At 43.5% G+C, this 18,313-nt stretch overlaps 2 long non-coding RNA genes across 2 annotated transcripts; one reads left to right on the top strand and one right to left on the bottom strand.

Annotated features, from left to right (window-relative positions):
* Nucleotides 1-1,912: 1,912 nt before the first annotated feature.
* Nucleotides 1,913-9,995, top strand: LOC115271891. Its single transcript, XR_003900139.1, has 2 exons — nt 1,913-1,991; nt 9,807-9,995. It is a non-coding gene; the product is annotated as an uncharacterized LOC115271891 (long non-coding RNA).
* On the bottom strand, nt 9,783-11,222 carry LOC115271890. The gene is made up of 2 exons (XR_003900138.1): nt 11,083-11,222; nt 9,783-10,117 (listed from the first exon to the last, which is right to left on the bottom strand). It is a non-coding gene; the product is annotated as an uncharacterized LOC115271890 (long non-coding RNA).
* Between the last annotated feature and the right edge of the window lie 7,091 nt (nt 11,223-18,313).

Below are 18,313 nucleotides of genomic sequence, written 5' to 3'. Positions count from 1 at the left end.
AGGAGGTTCAGTGGGTAAAGTGATCTCAACTATACCTGTGAGATTTTAATTTACGGAGTTGGCTAAATGATGACCTGGAGGCATCAATACCATTGAAAGACTGATGTATTGATTAATTTCCTGAGAGGAGAGGGCATGCCATGCCACAGAGGGCTGTTTGGGGAAGCATGAGGTTTGCCAGGAGGCAGAAGAGGAGGGGGGTGGCGGGGAAGGGGGCATAGGCCACAGCCTTTATTGGGATTCCTGCAGGACAGGCAAGACGGTTTAGGACTAGCTAGTTTGAATACATCAGGTGACCTTTGAGAGGTAGCAACTGTACCTAGCTGTCTGATACCAGGCCCTGGGTTGATTTAGGGCAGAACAAGAGCTGGCTTCATCGGGAATGGCTTTAATGGTGTGCTGTTAATAAAGCAGCGGCGAGCTGCGTGTGGGTATTGAACACCTTGAACATGGCTAGCACAGAGTGAAATGTGATAGAAGTGTGAAACACATGCAGGGTTTCAAAGGCCGCATAACAAAGAGGACACTTGCACCCCACAGTGATTTGATGTTTCTGTACACGGGGTTCGGTGCTCACCCGCACAGGTGTGGCTGCCATCTGTCACATGCAACATTATTACAGTATTATTGACTATATTTCCTATGCTGTAAAAAACAAAACAAAACAAGAACAAAACAAAAAAAAAATGATCTCATTAATGATCTTTCAACTTTTTTTTTAAATGTTTATTTATTTTTGAAAGAGAGGTGTGTGGGTGTAAGTAGGGGAGGGGCAGTGAGGGAGGGGAACAGAGGATGTGAAGTGGGCTCTGCACTGTCAGCACAGAGCCTGACATGGGGCTCGAACCCAAGAACTATGAGATCATGACCTGAGCCAATGTTGGATATTCAACCAACTGGGCCACCTAGGCACCTCAATGATCTATTATATTGATTACATGTTGAAAAAAATATCTTGGAAATATTGGATAAATAAAATATAGCACGGAAATTAATTTCATCTGTTTTCTTCTACTTCACGTAGACACTAGAAATTTATTTTTTTATTAATTTTTAATTTTTTAAATGTTTTATTTATTTTTGAGAGAGAGAGAGAGAGACAGCATGAGCAGGGGAGGGTCAGAGAGAGAGACACACACAGAAGCCGAAGACAGGCTCTAGGCTCATGAGCTAGCTGTCAGCACAGAGCCTGACGTGGGGCTCGAACACATGAACTGCGAGATCATGACATGAGCTGAAGCTGGACGCTCAACAGACTGAGCCACCCAGGCACCCCAGACACTAGAAATTTAAAATAGCATATGCAGCTTGCACATATGTTTCACATTATATTTCTGGGTTTTTTTTAATGTTTTTTATTTATTTTTGAGAGAGAAACAGGCAGAACACGAGCTGGGGAGAGCGGCAGAGGGACAGGAAGACACAGAATCCGAAGCAGGCTCCAGGCTCTGAGCCATCAGCACAGAGCCTGAGGTGGGGCTCAAACTTGTGAACTGTGAGATCATGACCTCAGCCCAAGTTGGACGCTTAACCGACTGAGACACTCAGGCATCCAGGTTCACATCATATTTCTATTGGACAGCACTGGTCAAGATCAAACGTTCTCTCTCTATGGACTCTGCTCTTTTTACATGTATTTGGAGTTCATTCTCTCCTACTATAAACTGTCTTCTTCTGTGTGTCTGGGAAGATGGCTGCTGGTATTTCCAGGCTTGTAGAATTCCAGCTTCTCACTGCCTTCCAAACGGGAGGTTCTTTCTTCCATTGTTCATATATCAATCTCGGGAAAAGACACTCAATGGCCCTGCAGATGTCACATTCCACCCCTTGGACTAAGCACTATCAACAGGAAAATGGGTTTCTGTGGCTTGTTATGAATTACATGCCCATCAAATAGAGGAGCGTCCGGTCCGTGTGGCATATGGGAGAGAGGCAGCGCCCCATATGATGAAAAGAACTCGTGGTTACTGTGGTTTCATTACTCTTCCCAGGTGAGTAATGAATTTTGATGCACAGTAAAGTTTGTTACACGCTAGACCCTGAAGGTAAAATCCAACTGTATTCATGTATGTTTGTGGGGCTTATTAAACCTCTTGTGGTCTGGTCTCCTGCTGACTTTAACGTCTGGTCGGTTCCTTCTCTTTTCACAGCTTTATGTTAACATTGTATTCTTTGACCATTTAAAATTTCTTGCAGCTCCCTGAACACTCCATGCTGAGAAAATTTTACTATGGAAAATGTCAAACATATGTAAAAGTAGAGAGGATAGTATAATGATCCCTCCGTATACTATCACCCAGCTTCAACAAATTATCAGTGAATCACCTATCTTGTCCCACCCATGCTCTCACGGATTAGTTGGAAGCAAATTACCATCTGTAAATATCTCAACAAGTGTTAAGGATCCTTATAAAAGGTAATCATAATCACAATACCATTTGGACTCTAAAAACACAATACTTCCTTGTTATCAAATAACCAGCAGGTGTTCAAATTTCTGTGGATTGTTGGAGCTGGTTTCTCTAACTGATGTCCAAACAAGTTTGATGGTACATCTCCTAGCTTTCTTTTAACCCTTAGGCTCCCCACCTTCTTTTTCTAACCTGGCAAGTTATTTATTGGAGAAACTGAGTATTTTGTCTTGTAGAGTTACCCACATATTAGATTTTGATGGTGCCGACCTCATGGTGTCGTTTCATGTTTGTTCTCTGCATTTCCTGTAAACTAGTACTTAGATTTCGAGCAGTGCTGTCCAATAAAAATATCATGTAAATCACAAAGGCATTTTAACATTTTCTAGTAGCTACACTGATCAAATGAAAAGGAGAAGATGAAATTCACTTTAATAACATATCTTATTTAACCACATATAACCAAAATATGAACAATTCGGCATGTAATATATAGAAAAGATCATGAAATATCTTGCATTCTTTTTTCCTATGGAGTCTGAGCGATCCAGCACATGTTGGACACTTCCTGGGTGTCTCTGTGCAGACTGGAAACACTGCAAGGACTAATAGCTACTTGTGGCTAGTAGTTACTGGGTTTTTTTTGCACAGCACAGCTCCAGGGGGTTCAGCCAAAGTCAGTTCAATTTTGTCAAGAATACTTCATAGGTGTACTTGCCCCCAAGACCCTTGGTGATATCACTTCACACCGCTGTGATGCGCAAGGAAACAAAGCCCAGAAAATAAGTGTTGACGAGGATGTGGGGAGACTTCAACCCTCGTTGCTGGTGGGAATGTTGACTGGCACAGCAGGCGTGAAAAACAGGGTGGCAAGGGCACCTGGGTGGCTCAGTGAGTTGGGCATCCGACTTTGGCCCAGGTCATGATCTCTTAGTTCATGGGTTCAAGCCCCGTGTTGGGCTCTGTGCTGACAGCTCGGAGCCTGGAGCCTGCTTCCGATTCTGTCTCCCTTTCTCTCTGCTCCTCCCCAGCTTATGATCTCGTGTGCACTCTCTCTCTCTCTCTCTCTCTCTCTGTCAAAAATAAATAAAAACTTAAAAAAAATTTTAAATAAAAAAAAAGAAAAACAGTGTGGAAGTTTCTCCACAGGTTACACATAGAATTTCCATGTGACCCTGTGAGTCCTCTTGGGCAAATACTCAAAGGAAGTGAAAGTAGGTGTTCAGATAAACATTTGCACACAAATGTTCATTGTAGCCTTATTCACAGTAACCAAAAGGTGGAAACAACCCAAATGTCCATCAGATAGTAAATGAATAACCAAAACGTGGCATATCCAGACAATGGAATATTATTCAGCCATAAAAAGGAATAAAGGACAGACACAGGTAGAGCCAGGCTGAATTTTGAAAACATGCAAAGCGAAGTAAACCAGACGTAAAGGCCACAGACTGTGGTTTCCCCAATTTTTGTGAAATATCCAGAATAGGCAAATCCACAGGGGCAGAAAGCAGGTTGGTGATTGTCGGGGCTGGGAGAAGGGGGAAATGGGGAGCAACTGATTAGTGGGAATGGGGTTTCCTTTTGGGGAGATGAAAATATTCTAGGTCTAGACGGGGATGATGGTTGCACAACACTGTGAATGCATGAAATGCCCCGAATTGGACACTTTAAAATAGCTAAAAAGGTGAATTTTATTTTACGTGATTTTACCACATATACACACACGCGCACACACACAAGTTGATGTCTGGCTGTTTGTCTTTTAGCAGATAATGATCTTTTCCTAGAGGTATTATTATTTCACCAGGGGTTTAGGGTTATGAATGGTGATATTCTACATCTATCATTTCTTCCTCATTTATTATCTGCGGGTACTTCTATCTGATGAAAATTTCCTTTGTCAGTCACCTGGTTTTCCTGAGGTACAGTGTGTACCCCTCATGCCCATGCTTTTGCTGTGTCAGTCAATTGGTCTGGAACCCCTTTCTTTCCTTCCCTTCTGTGCCTGGCTAATTCCTAATTCAGCCTGATGCCTCACGATCTGGCTCAAATGTTACCACTGTGAAGCTCCACCATCTTAATTGTAGCACTTACTGACTCTAACGTCTCCATTACCGACTTTTAGCTCTCAAAGGATAGGTTCTGTCCCCTGTTCAAAGATTCAGCTCCAGTGGAATAGTGAGTGTGCAACAAACATCGGTGACATGGAGGCGAGCTTGTTCATTGCAATGGGCAAAACAGGAAGTGTCAGGCATCTGCTTTATATGAGGGTGTTTGTTTTGTATTTCTGTGTAACTAATAGCCACAAATCTGGAGACTTAAAACAGTTACATTAATTTTTAAAAATTCTTACATTAAAAATATTTAAGTTTATTTTGAGAGAGAGAGAGAACAAGTGGGGAGGGGCAGAGAGAAGGACAGACAGAACTCTGGACCATCAGCGAAGAGCCTGATGAGGGGCTTGAGCTCACAAACTGTGAGGTCATGACCTGAGACAAGATTAACAGTCAGATGCTTAACCGACTCTGCCACCCAGGTGCTCCAAAACTGTGCATTTATTATCTCCTGGTCTGGAGTTTGGCCGGGCTGAGCGGGGTCCTCTGCTCAGGATGCCCTCAGACAGTAATCAAGGTGGCCGCTGGACGCACTGTCATCTGCAGGCTCTGTAGTGAAGAATTAATTTCCCAGATCACTCAGTTGTTGGTGGAATTCATTTCCTTATGGTTACATGACTGAGGTATCTGTGTTCTTGCTGGCTGTAAGCCAGGGGCCACTCTGAGCTGCCACAGGTGGCCCAGAGTTCCCACAATTCTTTGCCCCATGACCCTCTCTAAAGGTCCTCCCACAACATGGCAGCTTGCTTCCTCCAAGCCAGCAGTAGAAAGTAGATCTCTCTAGAGTGTGCTGGCAGCCCAGAGCCTTATCTATGTAATTGTAACTCTAATCACATTGACCACATTCCTCTGGTTATGAGCAAGTCAGATGTCTCACCTGTGACCAGACAAGGTGTGACCATAGGGGCCACCCTGGGGCCTGTCAACGATGATTAGCTATGACTTCCTGAGAATCTACATGTACCCGGACACTATGCTAGACATTTTTGATTGATTATCTCACTGAATCCTCAATCTATCTTAAGAAATGAATACCACGAGAGCTATTTTGTATATTTGCAAATTGAAGCTCAGAGATATTAATGTTTGAGTTGTTCAGGGTCTCACAATCAATGACAAATCTGACGTGCAAACCCAAGTGTGATCCTAAAATCACCTTCTCCCCTCCATACCTCGTCTTTTAACTAGTTTGTACCAGAAAACTCTTAAAAAATTGTCCCCTCTCTCCTCTTTCTCAAGAGTAACAACAGACATAGGAAACTTACATTCTTTTCTCCTTAGATTCATATTTTAGAGCATAGTCAGAATGAATTCTTCCTGCTACCAGGGACTGTTCAGATGGGGGCTGGCCCTTCTAGGAAACGGTATGTTGCAGAATTAGGGCAGGCTGCCAACGCACGCGAACAGACCTGACCTGGATTTTCTCAATGCCATTCGCAGAGAGTCATAATACCTCCTAGCCATACAGTGCCTTATCAGTTCCTCTCATTTTATTTACAATGTCCCCATGAATCAGCAAGGGTGGGGATTATATATATTTAGTGTAGGGATTATTCTGTATATGCAGGTTTGTATTTTGGCTTAAAAACCTTAGTATGTTATTTCATGAACATTTTCCCATATTCTTATATTGTCTCTCTAAATATGGTTAATTTTTTTAAATGTTAATTTTTGAGAGAGAGAGAGAGGCAGAGTGTGAGCAGGGGAGGGGCAGAGAGAGAGGGAGACACAGAATCTGCAGCAGGTTCCAGGCTCTGAGCTGTCAGCACAGAGCCTGACGTGGGGCTCAAACCCACAAACTGTGAGATCATGACCTGAGCTGAAGTCAGATGCTCAGCCAACTGAGCCACCCAGACATCCCTCTAAATATGATTTTAAATGGATACTTAATATTCAATTCCATGGATCTATCCTAGCTTACTAAAATGTCACCCTAATTTGGGATATTTAGGATTCTTCTCGTTTTTCACTATTAGAAAAAATACTGCGATCCACACCTTTGATGGTGGAAAATGTGTCCACACGGCCACATGCACACATACTTAGGATACAGTCCTAGGAACGGGATGGCAGAGGACAGTCGCAAGGCTCCTGGCACTCATCGAGGCGCGGTTATAACCCCCACTCTTCAGGTGAGGCTGCAGACCCCGAGTGAGACTTGACCAAGTTCACGTGGCCCAAACACACGCACCTAAGATTTGGACGCGGTCTCCTGCTTCCTACGCTGATGTTCTCCTTACAACTAGCCCCTCAGAGCGTGCCCCCCACCCCGGCCAGCAGCTCTGGTAAACCCTGGAAGAATGTTAGAAATCTGTGCTCTCAGGCCCCACCCCAGACTTTGGGGATCAGAATCTGCCTTGTTCTATGATCCTCAGATGCCTTTAGGCACATTGAAGTTCACAAAGTGCTGCTCACAATACACCCTCGCCTATGGTTCTGTGAAGGGCTTTGGAATGAGGCAAAACCCCACTAGCGTTAGGGTGACCAGTTTCCTCTCAGCTTCGAGAGCCCGCTTTCCCATTTCCTTGGGTATGGGCTGCCTGTCACGTGCCCGCCTCAAGGAGGGATTTGCGAACTCACTGTGAAACAGCGGGTTATTTAACTTTCCATATTATCTCTGGATATGGCCAAACCCTCCTGCTCAGAATTGTCCAAGTAGCCTTTTGGAATAGTTTTCAGGAACTATCGTGGTGAAGGGGAAAGAGTATCACACCAAGAGCTCTGGTCCACCGGCTCCCACCATTAACAAGCTGCGACCTTGGAGAGGCGTCTAGGTTATTCCTTATTGAATTAGACTCTGTGATGAGAACACACGTTGTCCATCATAAGGCGATGGGCAGATCTGTGGGGAGCCTATATTTAGACATCATCTTCCTTGTGAAAGAAATGGAGGCGTTTAGACCAGATGATGCTTGGGGCAAATATTCAGAGGACGGCATCCTTCGGAAGAAGCTTACTTTAGGTTGGACCCCACTCGTGCTCCGCAGGGATGTGACGGAGCGTTCTGAGCCGCATGGGGATGGGTACGAACGAGCGCCGGAGTAATTGATCTTCAAAGTCTCATCTAAATCTAACAACGTATGATCTTACACCATTTCAACATGAAAAAAAGAATCAGAATTCTATCATCAGCTGGTCATTTTGTGCAGCTACCTGCCCTCAGGAAAGAGAGCCGCTCTTCCCTTAAGAATTTGGATTTATTTCAAATCCCATTTCTGGGGCTAGAGTCTTTCTTTTTGTTGCGATTCAATTAATTTCATTTGCCTTAAGCACATTAAGCAATCAGAGAGCAGGCTCGGGTCTTCCCAATCAGATGTAATTACTGAGTCACTGATCTCCGGTTCGTTTTCCTTTTGCTCGCAGCACATTATCTCTCTTAGAGGAAGGAAGTTAGAGGCTTTAGATAGTTCTGTTTTGCAACCGTATTTCTCAAACTTAGAACTCAACATCCTTATGCCGAAATAAGCGGCCATGATTCAGCCTCTTGAAAACCAGATACTTAAAAGAATTTGTAGGTCACATGCAGCAGGTTCAAAGAAATGGTCAGGGATGGCCATTTACCCTGAACATCACAGTAATGTCCTCAGAGCCAAGAAAACAGATATTTGTGAGACTAAAATCCAACCCTTTTCTTTTGTTTTAATGTATGACATAATCTATTTTCTTATAATAAATAAGATTATTTAAGCATTTTCTCTCCTTACAGCACCTTTGATATAAGTGGGGATGTTAAACTGAGGTTTTTTTATTTTTATTTTTATTATTTTTTTTGAGTTAAAAACATTTTTTCACTTTTATTTATTTTTGAGAAACAGAAATAGAGCATAAGCAGGGGAGAGGCAGAGAGAGAGGAAGAATACAGAATCCAAAGCAGGCTCTAGGCTCTGAGCTGTCAGCACAGAGCCTGATGCAGGGCTTGAACCTACAGACCATGAGATCATGACCTGAGCTGAAGTTGGACGCTTAACTGACTGAGCTGCCCAGGAGCCCCCTGCTTTTTTTTTTTCCAGTTTATTTATGGGGTGCTTGGGTGGCTCAGTCGTTTGGGTGTTCGACTTCAGCTCAGGTCACTATCTCGTGGTTTGTGAGTTCGAACCCCATGTTGGGCTCTGTGTTGACAGCTCAGAGCTTGGAGCCTCATTCAGATTCTGTGTCTCCCCTTCTCTCTGCCCTTCCCATGCCCATGCTCTGTCTCTCTCTGTCTCTCAATAATAAATAAACACTAAAAAATTTTAAAGTTTATTTATTTATTCTGAAAGAGAGAGTGGGAGAGGGGCAGAGGGAGAGAAGGAGAGAGAGAATCCCAAGCAGGCTCTGCACCATCAGTGCAGAGCCCAGTGTGGGGCTTGAACTCACGAACCATGAGATCGTGGACTGAGCTGAAGCTGGATGTTTAACAGACTGAGCCACCCAGGTACCCAAATCGAGGTTTTTTTTTTTTTTTGATATTGAAAGGCCAGTAATTCTAAAACTCCCAGGTTCTAAGAGGGGGGGAAAAAAAGAACAGACAAGATTTCTAATACTTTCAACAGCAGTATATTTGCACAAGGGTTTATTACTTAATGCCCCTTATTTAGGCACTGGTGAGAAATTAACCACTCATTCATTTCACACACATTCAGTAAAAGCTTAATACACATCAAGGGCGCTTTGCAGTCTCAGGTGAGGACATGGCTCCTGCCCTCAAGGGGCTTAGAAGGGAATGGTGCGCACTAGTATAGCGTTAAGCACAGGGACTGTGAAGGTGTTCACGGCAGACAATTCTTCCTAAGGGGTTGAAGAAAGCTCCCTAGAAGAGGTGTCCCTTGGGTTGAGGAGGAGATAGTCAGAGGCTCAAGACAGTGACATACACTTTAAGCAGTGGGAACAGCAAATGTGAGGGAAGAGCAAATCAAAGGTGCAGAGACAGTTGAGAGCATGGGAAAGAATTAAGCACGCCTGGATCATGCGGAGCATGAGGAAGACTGGGAAAGATGTAGGAGTGGGTGGCAAATATACAATGTAGCCCTGGCTGAAATAAATCAGGGGTATAAAGATTTTGGAGAGTGGAGTTACTTTACAGGTGCTTTATTTTATTAAAAGAAATTTTTTAAATGTTGTATTTTATTTTTGAGAGGCAGAGAGAGACAATGAGAGCAGTGGAAGGTCAGACAGAGGGAGATACAGAATCTGAAGCAGGCTCCAGGCTCTGAGCCTGATACGGGGCTCGAACCCATGAACTGTGAGATCATGACCTGAGCCGAAGCTGGACGCTTTTTTTTTTTTTTTAAATTTACAGGCGCTTTAGAAATGATACCTGTGAGGAGTGAAATTTAGTTTGGAGAAAGCACCATATCAAGAAATCTGCTGGCATCACCCCAAAGAAGAGATTATATTTTTCCTTTGGCTTGGGCATAGTCCCCCCTCCCCCCCTCTTTGAGTGTGACTGCTTCATCTTTCTTTGGAAGAAAATAAAGTCTCAGCACAGGCGGCGTTTGATGCACTGCTCATTTGATCTGGTTGATTCAGGAAACAGATGTATCCTCTTGGTCTCAGCACAAATTGTTGGGGTTTCTTTTTTCTGGTTTCACCAAAGCCAGATCTATGTCTCTATCAGCACAGAGGAAAAAAGTAATTACCGAAGTATTAGTGTGATTATTATTTCCTGATATGAATTGCTGCATTCATTACTTGTATCTGGTCCTCTCCCTAGGCTGGAGTCAGAAAATTTAAAAACAAGCTCTTCTTGGACAAAGCCTATATTGATTATTTTTAAACCTCATTTGCATTGGAGAACTCTTTGAGAACTTAATGAAAAAGAAAAAAACCCTCTTCTAAGAAGAATTCACATTTTCTCACACCTACAACATGGAACACGGGTTCGAGAGCTTCCCAAACCTCCCGAAACCCCTGAGGACCCTGGAGGAATCTGCATACTCTGGTTAAGGACCCCTGGTCTATACAGTCAAAAATAAAATGGAAGAACGGCTTGCTGAAATTGGCTGGTGACAGTTGTCTGCTAATTCTGGCAGCATCCATTCAGGGAGGTCAGAATAAGCCTGAATTGTGTTTCCCACAGAGCTGCTTGGGTCCCTGCTGGCACACTGATTCAGCGGGTGGATCTCCGCTTTGTCAACCGCCTACCTCCATGCCAACCCAGACACCAACGAAGGTCCCAGGGGGAGGAGGAGCCAGAAAACACTTGAGGCTTTTCATTTTCTTTCTTTTTATCAATTTTCTAATGTTTATTTCTTTTTGAGAGAGAGAAAGAGAGTGAGCACAAGTGGGGAGGAACCATAGAGAGGGGGGGACAGAAGATCCAAAGCAGGCTCTGTGCTGACAGCAAAGAACTTGATGCAGGCTCGAACTCAAGAACTGTGAGATCATGACCTGAGCCGAAGTCGGGCACTTAATTAACTAAGCCACACAGGCATCCCTAGACTTTTCATTTTCTGAAGTTAAGTCCCTGGCCTTGGAGTTAAAAGACCTGCTTTTTAATCTTAGCCCTACCACTTTCTGCGTATGTATGTAATCTTGTCAAGTGATTACGATTTTTCCAGTATCCACTTCCTCACCTGTAAAATGGGGGTAACTGTAATGTCCACCTCATAACAAGTGAGGTGAGATGTGAGCATGAAAGGGTTTGCCAGACATCTGGTTCTGTTATGCCCAAGATTTCATTATCGTCCCCCAAAACCAGAGACTGCCGGGGAGACTGGGTCATGCATGCAAAAGCAAAGGGCTTTATTACAGGATTAGGCTCGCTGGACCTAAACTTGGGCTCACAGACTTTACCAGCACAGTGGATCCATGCTGAGAGCCCAGAACAAAGGCAGGGTAGGGCCTTTATGGGTTTGGGAAGAGGGAGTTACAGGAAATTGAGACACAGGTGCAGTGACCCAATCACAACATTTAGAATGTTAACCAATTACAGAGTGGACCCAGGACCCTTACGTAGGGTGTGACTAGCCTTAAGCAATATCTATAGCTTCTATCTTTAGGCCTGCCCTTAGAAATGTTAAGGGTGTTAGCTGGGCTTTCCTGATTGGGTGTTACAAGGGTGGTCCCTCCTGTCTTGGGCAATGTGTGCCCTTTTATTGTCTAATGATTCTGAGAAACAGACACCTAGGCCTCCAAGGTCAGAGGGGAAACTTGAAGCCTGTCACAGAGTCAGTTTGGTTCAGACCTGCGTCCTTATAGTTCCTAGATGGTGCTTGACAAATATTAGATGAAATCCAGTTCTCCTAGGGCAGACTAGAACCTTTCACAGAACCCCGGTATTGAAAGACCTATGATGCGGGGACTTCCGGTTTCTGGTTCCGGCATGTAAGGAACTTAGAAATCGCCATTCTGTCCTAACAGCAAGGAAAAAACTGAACTCACTGAAAAATCAACAACTCTTCTTAGCTCTGTCAAAGAAACGAGGTCACAGAGCAAACTGCTCTACCCCAAATTGAAAAGACAGGTGCACACAGAGAATCACAGCTTACAGGGGCAAAAAGTGCCATGGGAAGCAGGGCCAGGGTAGAAAATCCTGAACTGTGATGGGCAAACTGCTCAGTGTGGTCAGCTCTGAGAGTTAAGAAACTCCAGGGGACCCATTTGTGGTGGTGGTGGTGGGGGGGTGGTGTTGCTATTTTGGTGAGTCTTACCTTCAGGAGTTCTATTGGGTCCTCACAGTATATATTGGAGAAAAGTGTTCATACTTCTGGCGGGTGGGGGGAGGGGAGGAGCCATTTTGAAATACCTCAGAGCATTCAGTTGTTCTTAACAGGGCCTGCCCTCAGGAGAAACTATTTTACCAGAGTTTAACCCCCTGGGGTTTTACCAGAGCCTAACCTGCCTGGGGGAAGGAAGAGACACGACTCCAGTCTCTTCCAGCCATCCTGCCCCACCTAAGATGGGAAGGAGCTGAGAAGCCCTGGTGAAGTTCACCGTCCAGGGGCGCAGACTCAGCAAATAACAGAGACCTCATTGTAGGATCATAGACTATGCCCCCTCCACGTATGCCTTGCTACCTGGTCACTAAGGGCCTGTGCACTGTCATTCCTTTTACCCAGCGCGTCATGTCCGTCTTTCAACAACAACAAAAATTGCAAGCATACTAACAGGCAAAAAACACGGTTTGAGGAGAACTGAACAAGCATCAGAAACAAAGGCAGATATGGTAGGAATGTTGGAATTATGAGACCAGGAATTTGTAAAAGCTATGATTAATATGCCAAGGGCTTTAATGGCAGAAGCATACCACATGGAAGAACAAGCAGATAATGTAAACAGAAGTAAAAATTCTACAAAGAATGAAATGAACCGCTAGCAATAAAGAAAACACTGGGGCCGACATGAAGAATGTCTCTTGTGGGCTCATGAGTGGACGGGCGTGGCTGAGGGTAGAGTCTCAGCCTGAGGGTATTTCGACAGACTCTTCCAGAACTGGAAAGCAGAGGGAACGAAAGACTGAAAAAGCAGCAGAATAGAATACCCGAGAGCTGTGGGAGGATTGCCGAAGGTTTGGCAGGCATGTGATGGGAATATGAGAAGGAGCAGGGAGAAGGAGCAGGAGCAATGCTTAAAGCAATGGTGATTGAGAGTTTCCCTAAGTCCATGACAGACCCCAGCCCACAAGAAGCTCAGAGAACACCAAGCAGGATAAATGACCAGAAAAACTATACATAGGTATCATATGGAAACATCAGAAAATCGAAGACAAAGAAAAAAGTCTTGAAAGAAGCCAGAAGGAAAACAAACAACCAAAACCCATATCTAAGGAGGAGCGAGGCACTTGTGCAGCTCAGTTGGTTAAGCGTCCAACTCTTTATTTTTTTATTTTTATGTTTTTTATTTATTTTTGAGAGACAGAGAGAGATAGCACAAGCAGGGGAGGCTCAGGGAGAGAGGGAGACACAGAATCCGAAGCAGGCTCCAGGCTCTGAGCTAGAGGTCAGCACAGAGCCTGACGTGGGGCTCGAACCCACGAACCATGAGTTCATGACCTGAGCTGAAGTCAGACGCTTAACCGACTGAGCCACTCAGGTGCCCCATGCATCCAACTCTTGATCTCTGTTCAGGTCATAGTCTCACAGCTGTCAGCACAGAGTCCAATGCAGGGCTTTAACTCACAAACTCATGAGATCATGATCCAAACTGAAGTCCGGTGCTTAACCAGACTGAGCCACCCAGGTGCTCCTATTTTTCTTATTCTTCATTGGTCTAATAGAGAAGAGTTGGTTCAAAATAAAAGCAACATATTTGCTTATGTATGCTTAGGTATGGATATATGCTTGCACATGATTATAAGTGACAGCAATGATATAAGAGATCGAAGGGAGGAATTAGGAATACGTGGTTGTGATAAGGTACTTGCACTTCTGAAGGAGTATGGTGCTCTTGGAAAGTGGACTTGGGTGAGTTCTGAATGTGTATTATAAACCCCAGGAAAACTACAACAAAAAGTTTTAAAAAGTAAACCAATATGCTAAGAAAGGAGAGAAAATGGAATCATAAAATGTTCAGTTAAAACCACAGAAGGCAGAAGAAATATGAAAGTAAAAACAGAAATAAGAACAAGAGTAACAAATAGACAAAGGTAACAAATATGGCAGGTATTAATCCAAATATATCAGTAATCACCTTAAACATCAATGGTCTAAAGATACCAATTAAAACACAGAGATAGAGTGGATCAAAAAAGAAGACCATTTTGGCTATAAGAAACCCATTTAAAATTTTTAAAGTTTATTTATTTATTTATTTTGGGGAGAGAGAGAGAGAGAGAGAGAGAGAGAGAGAGAGAGAGCGGGAGAGAAAGAAAGAGAGAGCAAGCAAGCACCAGGGTGGGACAGAGAGAGGTAGAGAGAGAATCCCAAGCAGGCTCTTCGCTGTTAGTGCAGAGCCTGACGTGGGGCTCAATCTCACTAGCCTGAGCCAAAATCAAGAGTCAGATGCTTAACCAACTGAACCACTCAGGTGCCCTTCATTTTAAGTATAAAGACACATAGATTAAAAGCAAAGGGATGGAGAAAGATATGTCATGCTAACATGAATCAAGAGAAAGTGGGAGTAGCTATATTAATTTCAGACAGATCAGACTTTAGACCAAGGAAACATATCAGAGATAAAGAAAGGGATTACGTAATGTTAAAGGGGTCGGTACTCTTAAAAAGACATATGATCCTTAATGTGTATGCAGCTAACGACAGAGTACCAAAATATGTGAGGCAAAAACTGACAGAGCTGCCAGGAGAAATAGAATAATGGATTCATTATTATAGTTGGAGACTTTAACAACTCTTTATCAGAAATGTATGAATCTAGCAAACAGAAATTCAGTGAGGACATAGGTGAACTCAACAATACCATCAATCAACTGGATATAACTGACTTCCGTAGACTACTTCATCCAACAAATAGATTACATGTTCTCAAGCTCACATGGAACATTCACCAAAATAGATTACATTCTGGGCCATAAAACACACCTGAGTAAATCTACATTCAGACTACAATACATTTCTAAATAACACATGGTCAAAGAAGAAATCTTGAGAGAAATTAAAAAATATTTTGAACTAAATGAAGATGAAACCACAATTTATCAAAATTTGTGGAATGCCGTGAAAACAGTGTTTAGAAGGAATTTTATAGCATTGAATGCATATATTAGAAAAGAAGAGGGGCACCTGGTGGCTTAGCAGGTTAAGCACCCAACTTTGGCTCAGGTCATGATCTCAGCGCTTGTGAGTTTGAGCCCCACATCGGGCTCTATGCTGACAGCTCAGAGCCTGGAGCCTGCTTCAGACTCTGTGTCTCCCTCACTCTCTGCCCCTCCCCTGCTCTCTGCCCCTCTCTCTCTCAAAAAATAAAATAAAGACATAAAAAAATTTTAATTTAAAAAAGAAAAGAAGAAAGATCTAAGATTGATAATCTAAGGAGGAACCTCATCAGAGAAGATAATACAGATGGCGAGTAAGCATCTGAAAAGATGTTTAACAACGAGTCCTTAGGGAACTGCAGATTGAATTAACAGTGAGGTGCTACCACACATATCTTAGAATGGCCAAAACCCCCAATACTGACAGCACCAAATGTTGGTGAGGATGTGAAGGAACAGGAACTCTCATTCATTGCCAGTGGGAATGCAAAATGATACAGCCCTCCTTTGAAAGACAGTTAGCATTCTCTTACAAAGTTAAACATACTTCTACTATATGATCCAGTAATCATCCTCCATGGTATTTACCCAAATGAAGAAAACATATATCCACACAAAACCTGCAGAGCTTTTCGATAAATGTCAGAACCTTGTAGCAGCCAAGATGTCCTTCAGTAGGTGAATGGGTATAAACTATGGTACATCTAGACAATGGAATATTGCTACCTCTGAAAAGAAATGAGCTATTGGGGCACCTGGATGGCTCAGCCAGTTAAGCATCTGACTTCAGCTTAGGTCATGATCTCAGGGTTTGTGAGTTCAAGCCCGGTGTCAGGCTCTGTGCTGACAGAACTGCTTTAGATTCTGTGTCTCTCTCTCTACCCCTCCCCTGCTCGTGCTCTCTTTCTCTCTCAAAAATAAACATTAAAAAAAAATTAAAAAAAAAAGAGCTATCTAGTAATGAAAAGACATGGAGGAAACGTAAATGCATGTTGAAAAAAGTTAATCTGAAACGGGCATGCACTGTATGATTTCAACTACGTGGCATTCTGATAAAGGCAAAATTATGGAGATAGTAAGAAGATGAATGGTCACTAGGGACTCATGGGAGCCCTGGGGAGACGAATAAGTAGAGCACAGAGGATTTTTAAAGTAATGCAGCCCTTCTGTATGCTACTCCAATGCAGACGCCTGTCATTATACCTCTGTCCATGCTCAGTGTGCAACAAGAGTGAGCCTAAAGGGAAGTGTGGACCTGGGGTGGTGATATGTCGGTGTGGGTTCATGGGCTGTAACTCATGTACCATCTGGTGGGGGGGTGTTAGTAGTAGGGGAAGTAAGGCTTGTGTGAGGGCAGGTGTACATGGGAACTCTGTACTCTCTGCTCAATTATGCCATGAACCTAAAACTTAAAAAAAAAAGCAAAATAATTGTGGTGCACCTCCACTCCCACAAATAATTTGAACTAAGGACAATATATAATAAACCTAAGGGGAAATATTATTTTTTCCTATGGTGGCATCAGAGCTTTTCTTAAAAAAATAAACAATTAGAGGCACCTGGGTGGCTCAGTTGGCTAAGTGTCCGTTTCTTGATTTCAGCTTAGGTCATGATCTTGCCATGTGTGAGCTCAAGAGATGGATCAGGCTGTGTGCTGACAGTGCTGAGTCTCCTTGGGGTTCTTTCTCACTCTCTGCCCCTCCCCCGCTCATGCTCTCTCTGTCAAAAGAGAAAAATAAACTTAAAAAAAATTTCCCCTTTATTTTGTGTGTGTTTATGCATGCGTGTGTGCGTGCGCCTGCCGTACTGGTGTCCTAGGAACACGGTCCATCTTCCACGGGGTAGCCAGCACTGAATTGCCCAACCACACAGGCTGTAACTAAAGTCAGAACCAAGGGAGTCAGGATGGAAGTGTCCTTTGGCGGGTGTGGCATCATGGTTAGGCTCACAGACAACAGAACACGTTCCTCATCAGGATTCCTGCCCAGAAGGCCACTTTTCTTGGCCGGGCTGCCCCTTCTCTCCTCTGCATCCTTACAGCTGCCGCATCAGTGGATGGAAAGTTCTTACGCACGCCGGGGAGCTAGCCCAGCGGATGGATGGGTCACCTCAGGCCTCAGGTGCTCTTCTCTTTCTAAAGCAGAACTGAAATTTCACCTGGGCAGTGGTTCTAGTGACCACAGAGCTTTCATTTCCCTTTTGTTGTGAGGAGAAAGTTCTGAACGCTACTGTTTCACCGCGAGTAACTGCGCAGTGGGTGGGGGCTTGATTCGCACCTGTGGCTCCTAACCAGCAAAGCGTTGGAATCACCTGAGGGAACTTAGTACCAGCAGAGTTCTAGGCAGCTTCGCCCAAACAGGTGAGCAGGGAGGGTCTGTAATTTCCTTTCTCTTTTTTCATTTTTAGTTTAGTTTTTCTTAAAATGTTTATTATTTTGAAAGAGAGAGTGGGAGAGAGAGAGAGAGAGAAAGAGAGCAAGCGAGCGGGAAGTGGGGAAGGGGCAGAGAGAGAGAAAGAATCCCAAGCAGGCTCTGCACTGTCAGCTCAGAGCCTGTTGTGGGACTTGATTCTATGAACTGTGATCATAGCTTGAGCCAAAATCAAGTATTGTGTGCTCAACTGACTGAGCCACCCAGGCGCCCCAATTTTAGTTTTTTTTTTAAAATGTAATCTTTATGCCCAATGTGGGGCTCGAACAAACCCTGAGATCAAGAGTTGAATGCTCAGCTGACCCACCCAACCAGATGCCCCTCATTTCTAGTTTTAAATCATTTCTTCTTTTTCTCCCAGTTTTGTTGAGATATAATTAACATATAGCACGGTATAAGTTGAAGATACACAGGATCATGATCCGACTCATGTATACTGTGAAGTGATTACCTCGGTTAGTTAACAGCCTTTTTCCCATATAGTTACAAACATATACATTCTCCCTCGTGATGAGAACTCTTAGGAGTCGCTCCCTTAATTTCCTATATAGTGTATATCAGTGTTAACTACAGTCATCCTGTTGTACATTACATCCCTGATACTTACTTACAACTAGAAGTTTGTGCCTTTTGACTACCTCTTTCCTGTTTCCCTGAACCCCTCCGTAACCTCAAATCTAATTTCTTTTCTATTAGTTTGGTTTTTTCTTTTCTGTAGATTCCACA

Source organism: Suricata suricatta, chromosome 11 (genome assembly GCF_006229205.1).
Source record: "Suricata suricatta isolate VVHF042 chromosome 11, meerkat_22Aug2017_6uvM2_HiC, whole genome shotgun sequence".
NCBI lineage: Eukaryota > Metazoa > Chordata > Mammalia > Carnivora > Herpestidae > Suricata > Suricata suricatta.
Note: the sequence above shows the minus strand (reverse complement) of the source record. Positions and strands in the feature narration are given on the sequence as shown.